The sequence below is a fragment of the Pistacia vera genome, unplaced genomic scaffold, assembly GCF_008641045.1.
Source record: "Pistacia vera cultivar Batoury unplaced genomic scaffold, PisVer_v2 Contig197, whole genome shotgun sequence".
NCBI classification, from domain to species: Eukaryota; Viridiplantae; Streptophyta; class Magnoliopsida; order Sapindales; family Anacardiaceae; genus Pistacia; species Pistacia vera.
Genome location: NW_022195998.1, coordinates 1,093,519 through 1,101,450, shown reverse-complemented (window position 1 = coordinate 1,101,450; position 7,932 = coordinate 1,093,519).

Below are 7,932 nucleotides of genomic sequence, written 5' to 3'. Positions count from 1 at the left end.
AAATGTCACGAATAATTTTCTATGTAATAATTACCATAGGAATTATGTCATTACCCTTGGAAGGTGCTAGCCCTCTTTGAATAATCATTTCTCTCTCTCATCCTTCTCTAACTTCTCAAGGCTATTGGTGTAACCATGTAGGTCCACTGTGGATTAGCAATGAGTCAATTTTGAATGAATCCAGAAACCTGTCTAGAGGCCCAACGACTATGGTAATCACACCAGGTTATATAATCATAAAACACAAGAAACAATTTCATATTATAATGCAACAAACAAAAAGAGATAAGAACCTTTTGTATCACTTACAAGGTGAAATGCAAACCTATACATCCCAACATTCTGAAAGAAGTTTGGTAACTTGCACTCGAATTCAAATATATATTAGTTATGAGGAAAGTATTACACATACAAGCCAAGCCTAATAAAGAGCAACGAGAAAACCGTTTCCACACTCGATGTACCATCAACAGAAAGGTTTGCACAGTGATAGTGGATAGTGAAAGTTGTATGAACATAGCATCATCAACACTTGTGGAGAAACTAAGCCTACCCACCTTGGCACACGCCCAACCCTACAAATTTCAATGGTTGAGCAATGGGAGTACTCTTCAAGACACAAAACAGGTCATTGTTCCTTACTCTATTAGTTCCAAATATGTTGATGAGATTATGTGTGATGTGATTCCCATGGATGTGTATCACTTGTTATTGGGGCGGCCTTGGCAATTTGATAAAGGGGCAATGCATGATGGTAGGAGAAACACATATTCCTGTAAGATGAAGAAGAAAACCATTACCCTAACACCTTTAAAACCATCCCAAGTTCATGAACCCACACTTAGGACCAAGGATATGAAAGATAACTTGTTTTTAAGTGGTCAAAAGGTTGAGAGAGCATTGAACAAATGCAAACCTATCCTTGCATTGCTTGTGACCGAGAGTAACCATAGGGAGAGTGGATCCAAACCTCACCCAATAGTCCAAACCTTGTTAGAAGAGTTCTAAGATGTCTTCCCTAGTTACTTACCCCCTGGCCTCCCACCTTTGAGAGGGATAGAGCACCATATTGACCTCACTCCCGGTACATAATTACCTAATAGGCCAGCCTATAGGTGTAACCCAAAAGATTCTAAGGAGTTGTAAAAACAAGTTGATGAATTGATTAGCCATAGGTATGTGAGGGAGAGTAAGAGTTTGTGTTCAGTGTCAACATTACTAGTACCCAAAAAGGATGGTTCCTATAGGATGTATATGGATAGCCGAGCCATAAACAATATAACCATCAAATATAGATTCCTAATCCTTAGGCTTAATGATATGTTGGATGAGTTGCATAGGTCTAAAGTCTTTACAAAGATTGATATTAGAAGTGTGTATCACCAATTTAGGATGAGAGAGGGTGATGAGTGGAAGATGACATTTAAAACCAACGGAGGTTTATATGAGTGAATGGTCATGCCACTTGGGCTATCCAATGCACCTAGCACTTTCATGAGGTTAATAAATGAGGTTTTAAATCCATTTATTGGGAGATTTTTTGTGGTGTACTTTGATGATATTTTGATTTATAGTAAGTGTGAGAGAGCCCATTTAGAGCATTTGGGGCAAATTTTTCAAGTTTTAAGGGAAAAGAAGTTGTATGCAAAGCTAGAGAATGAGTTCTTTTTTACCCATGTTGTATTTCTAGGCTATGTAGTATCCAAGGAGGGAATAACGGTGGATGAATCTAAGGTGGAAATAATTAAAAGCTGGCCTCAACTGAAGTTAGAAGTTTCCACGGATTGGCCTTCTTTTATAGGCGACTTGTGCCAAATTTTAGTACCATCATAGCACCCATTACCGAGTGCATGAAGAAAGGTCAATTTGGGTGGAATGGCAACAAGTGAAGCCTTTGAGTTGATCAAGAAGAAACTTTATGAAGCATCCATCCTTGCCTTACCCGATTTTAACCAAGTCTTTGAGGTTGAGTGTGATGCTAGTAGGGTTGGAATAAAGGATGTCCTTACCCAATCTAAACGCCCCATAGCCTATTTTAGTGAAAAGTTGATGAATCAAGGAGGAGTTACAGCACCTATGACAAAGAGTTATATGCTATTGAGAGAGCCTTAGATCATTGGAGTCATTACCTAAGGTCCAAACAATTTGTCCTTCATTCGGACCAACAAGCCTTGAAGTTCATCAATGGACAACTTAAATTGAGCTCTAAACATGTCGAATGGGTGGAGTTCTTGCAATATTTCTCCTTTGTTTCCAATTACAAACAAGGAGTTCACAATGTGGTGGCGGATGCTTTGTCACGGAGGTATGTCTTACTTGCCACTTTAGATGCTAGAATACTTGGGTTTCAATTGATGAAAGAATATTATCCAATTGATGATGATATGAAGATGATTATGACCAAATGTGAGAGAGGTAGTTTTGAGGATTATACAATTCAAGAGAGGTTTCTATTTAAGGGCAATCGGGTTTGTGTACCCAAGGGTAGCTATAGGGAATTGATTGTGAGGGAAACACATGGGGAATGCCTTGCTAGTCATTTTGGAGTTCATAAGACCTTAGAAATTGTTAAGGAGCACTTTTATTGGTTGAATATGTTGAAGGATGTCCAAGCCATTATTGCTAGGTGTGGTACATGTCAAAGGGCCAAAAGCCATTTCAAACTCAGCCTATACACTCTCTTACCCATCCCTTATCAACCATGGGAAAATTTGAGTATGGATTTTGTGGTAGCCTTACCTAGGACTCAACGGGGTAGAGATTCAATTATGGTGGTAGTTGATAGATTCTCTAAGATGGCTCATTTTGTCCCTTGTCATAAGATTGAGGATGCCTCAAGCGTGGCTCATCTATTCTTCAAAGAAATAGTGAGGTTGCATGGGGTTTTTAGGAGCATTGATTCGGACCGAGACACCAAATTCCTTAGTCACTTTTGGAGAACTTTGTGCAGTAAGTTTGGAGCCAAATTGTTTTTTAGTACATCGCACCACCCCCAAACCAATGGCCAAACTAAAGTGACAAACTGGATCTTGGGGACTCTCATTAGAACAATGGTGAACAATAACATAAGGGATTGGGACATCAAGCTTGCACATGCTGAATGTGCATACAACCGATCTCCAAGTACAACAACTGGCCACACTCCATTTAAGGTTGTTTATGGTATGAATCCTATCACTTCCATTGAATTAATTCCTTTACCTATTGATGCCCAAGTGATTTTGGATGCAAAAGTGAAGGCTAAAGCAATGAAGAAGCTTCATGAGTCTATCAGAGTGCAAATAGAGAAATCCAATGAAGCATACAAAAAGTGGGCCAACAAGAATAAAAAACCAGCCTACTTCCAACCGAGTGACTTGGCTTGGGTTCATTTGAGGAAAGAGAGATTCCCGGGCAAGAGAAAGAGTAAGCTTGCACCTAGAGCCGATGGTCCTTTTGAAGTCCTTAAAAGGATTGGGGACAATGCATACAAGATCAATCTCCCAAGTGAGTTTGGTGGAGTGTCGGCTACATTCAACATTGGAGACTTGTCTTCATACTTGGAAGATCATCAACTTGTGGATTTTAGGGCAAACCCTATCCAACTCAGGGAGGATGATGCAAATCAAGTCATCATAGTTGACAAAAACACATGTGAAGTTTCGACCCAAAGGGACAAAGCCCTTAATGATGTTTCGACCCAAGAATGCAAAATGAATCAAGTTGGATTTATTGGTCCAAGCCCAATTTGGCCCAATTTGTGAATTCTACTACTTTATTTGGGTTAATCTCATCACATGGGTTAATTCCCCCAAGAGTGATTTGGGCGCCAAAGAGAAGCCCAAGGGTAAGTCAAATGGCCATGTGGTAGCATTAAATGCATGGGGTTAAGAAAACATAGGCTACCACACTTTTTCCAGTTTGGCATAGACAAGGTTGGAAGATTTGGGTGGCTTATTGTCCCTTACCCAAAGAGGAAAGTCACATGATTCTTTGATTTCTCCTAGGATTTGACTTAAATATATTTTATGTTATTTTTGTTTGCATTCTCTCATGTAATTTGAAATATTTTTAACTTCAAATCTCCCTTAGTTGACACTTGTATGGTTGGGATTGATTTGATTTGTTTTGTGCCACATGGATGGCTTAGATCTTTTGTGATTTATGGCAACTTTCTAAGGCCATTTAAAAGGGCCAAATTTTCCATTGTAATTTCATATTTGATGAATGAAAAATTGCTCTTTGAGAGTGTTTTCCTTCCTTTATCCAATCTTTGCTAAGGGATTGGTGGTGGATATCCTTGGTTGGTGGTGTAACTTTTATACCTTGGATTACTTTAGCATTATTCTTTGTTGCATGTTGTGTTGAGTTGAATAGTTACATTTGCGGATTTGGCCGAGATTGTGCAAGGAAGTTGAAGCCTTGGTCGATTGTTCTTGGATAGCTTTGTGTACTTTGTGGTTGTGTTTCCAACATCTCACTCTCATTTTGTCACATAAGATTCATAACCATTAAGTATAGGTACCCTATACCATGATTGGATGACATGTTAGATGAGCTCCATGATGCAACCATTTTTTCCAATATTGATTTGAGAAGTGGATACCACCAGATTAGAATGAAAGAAGGAGATGAATGAAAGACGACTTTCCAAACCAAGGGAGACTTGTATGAGCGGATGGTGATGCCTTTCGGCTTATCAAATGCACCAAACACATTCATGAGATTAATGAATGAGGTACTGAAACCTTTCATTGGCAGATTTGTGGTTGTGTATTTTGATAATATACTTGTTTATAGTAGTTGTGAAGAGAGTCACATTAGTCGACAAGTTCTTGAAATGTTGAGGAGATAAAAAATTTATGCTAAGATTGAAAAGTTTGAGTTGTTTATGAAGAAAGTAGTGTTGTTGGGGTATGTAGTTTAGGGTGAAAGAATTCAAGTAAATCAATCTAAGGTTGAAGCTATTAGGAGTTGACCATGACCTGGTTCCATAACAGAAGTTTGGAGTTTTCATGGATTGACTTCTTTCTACCGATGGTTTGTTCCTAATTTTAGCACCATTATGGCTCCCTTAACTGAGTGTACAAAGAAGGGAACATTTAAATGGACTAAGGCAGCAAGTGAGGCATTTGAATTGATTAAGGGAAAGTTGTGTGAAACCCCTCTCCTTGCATTGTCGGATTTTAATCAAGAGTTCGAATTTAAGTGTGATGCGAGTGGTGTTAGTATTGGAGCAGTCCTTACTCAATCAAAATAGCCTATTGCATACTTTAATGAGAAGCTTAATGAGTAAAGGAAGAAGTACAACACTTATGATAAGGAGTTTTATGTTATAGTGAGAGCCTTAGATAATTAAAGCCATTATCTACGTTCAGGGAAGTTTGTGCTCCATTCCGATCATCAAGCATTAAAGTTCATCAATGGCTAACACAAGCTCAATCCTAGACATGCCGAATGGGTTGAATTCCTTCAATCCTTCTCCTTTGTTTTGAACTACAAGCAAGGACAATGTGGTAGCCAATACACTTTTAAGGACGTATGTCATGCTATCCTTACTTGATTCACAGGTACTTCGTTTTGGATTGATAAAACTGTGTTATGATGCAGATGATGAGATGAAAATGTGTATGATTGAATGTGGAAAATCTGGTTTTGAAGAGTATGTCATGCATGATGGTTATTTGTTTAAGGGTAATAAGTTGTGTGTGCCAAAATGGAGTTTTAGGGAGTTAATCATGAGGGAAGCACATGGTGGCGGATTGGCATGTCATTTTGGGGTTACTTAGACCCTAGAAATCATCAAGGATTACTTTTATTGGCCTAAGATATTGATTGATGTTCAAGCCCTCATTAAAAGATGTGGCTCGTGTTAAGATCAAAGAGCTAATTCAAGACAGGTCCATACATGCCCTTACCTATAACCGAACACCTTTGAGAAGATCTTAGCATGGATTTTGTGGTTGCTTTGCCAAGGGCATAGCAACGTAAAGATTCTATCATGGTAGTGGTTGATCATTTTTTTCAAAATGGCTCATTTCATACCATGTCATACCACACATGATGCATCTCGCATTGCTAATTTGTTTTTCATGAAGATTGTGAGACTACATGGCATTCCAAAGAGAATTGTGTCGGATCGAGATACGAAGTTCTTCAGTCATTTTTGGAGGAGTTTATGGAGTAAATTGGGAACTAAGTTGTTATTTAGTACATCCCATCACCCACAAACTGACAGTCAAACTAAAGCAATCAATAAGGTGTTGGGCAATATCTTGAGGAGTTTGGTGAGTAAGCACTTGAAAGATTGGGACTTGCAGCTAGCACATGCCAAATTCACATAGAATAGGAGTCCAAGTTCCACCATGGGTCACACACCATTTGAGGTATTATACGATGTAAACCCTCTCACTCTATTTGATCTTACTTCATTGCCCCTTGATTTCAAGCTAGGTATGAATGCCAATGAGAAAGTAAAGCAAATGAAGAAACTTTATGAAGCTGTGAGACTTCAGATTGTGAGAGCCAATGAGAAGATTAAACGCAAGGCAAACAAGCATTGAAAACCTAAACTCCTTCAGCCGGGTGATTTGATGAGGATCCATTTGAGAAAGGAAAGGTTTCTGGGTAAAAGGAAAAGTAAATTGGCTCCTAGGGCAAATAGTCCATTTGAGATCATTGAAAAGGTGAATAATAATACTTACAAGGTAGAATTACCTAGTGAATATAGAGTATAGGCAACCTTTAATATGGGTGATGTTAGCCCATACTTGGCGGATGATCTGGATTTGAGGGCAAATCCTCTTCAACCCGGGGAGTAGAAGTGGAAAAAATGGGCTGGGTTAGGCGGGTCAACCCTAACTCGACCCGCATCAACCCAAGTTCAACCCGACCCACGTATACCCCGCAGGGCAGGCTGGGCCTTCATAGGCCAACCCGGCGGGTTATATTTAAAAAAAAAAAACAATCCAACCCGTCGGGTTAGGGGTTTTGACCTGCGAGTTGGACAAAAAAAAATTTGAAAAATTAAATTAATTTTTTTTTTGGCAAAAACCCATTTTACCCTTGAAATATAGTCATTTTATAGCAGTTGAAGAGGTTTTTTTTGTCATTTTTTTTCTATAAATAGGGCATAAACTCTCATATTTCCTTACATCCCAAATTCTCTCATTTTCTCTATTGAAATCTCTGAATTCTTTGTTGTCAATTTGCCCTCATTTTAATTTTTATTAGTTTTTGCAATTTTCAATTCATATTTCTAAATTCAAATTCTCCTTCTTTAATTCTTTATTTCTTCTATATCCAATTTTTTTTTTTTTTAACAAGAATGGATAGATATTTACATCCCATCAATTTCGATGATAAAGAAAATTATCCTAGTCCCCCGAATTTACTAACTTAAATGCAGTAGATTCAAATAGTCTTGCTTTCCCATTCTCAGAATCCAATACACCTCATAATATCACCGCCCCCCGCCCCCCCCCCCCACCCTCCCCATGCTGCTACAGCTCCCGGTGGTTCTAGAAGTCGTCCTTGTAATCGTCATCCTCGTCCAACTTCATCTCAAGCAGAAGCGGGTTCATCAACTACAGTCAGAACCGACGACAGACACACATCAGATGTTTGGGTGCATTTTGATAAGTTTTACAAGACAAAAAATGGAGTTCAAGTGAAGAAAGCAAGATACAAGTATTGTGGAAATATTTATAAAGCTGATGCAGGTAATGACACTAGTATTTTAAAAAGGCATGCCAGTAAACATATGAATCAACGTGGAAATAGAGAAACCAATAAAACTCAAATAATTTATATGGGCACTATTTGGCGTTATAATTCTAATGTATATAGGGAATAATTAACTTTACATATTACTACAACTGATCAACCTATTAATATGGCTGAAGATAAATGTTTTGAAAGATTTATTAAAAATTATTTTTTTCTAGCATTTAA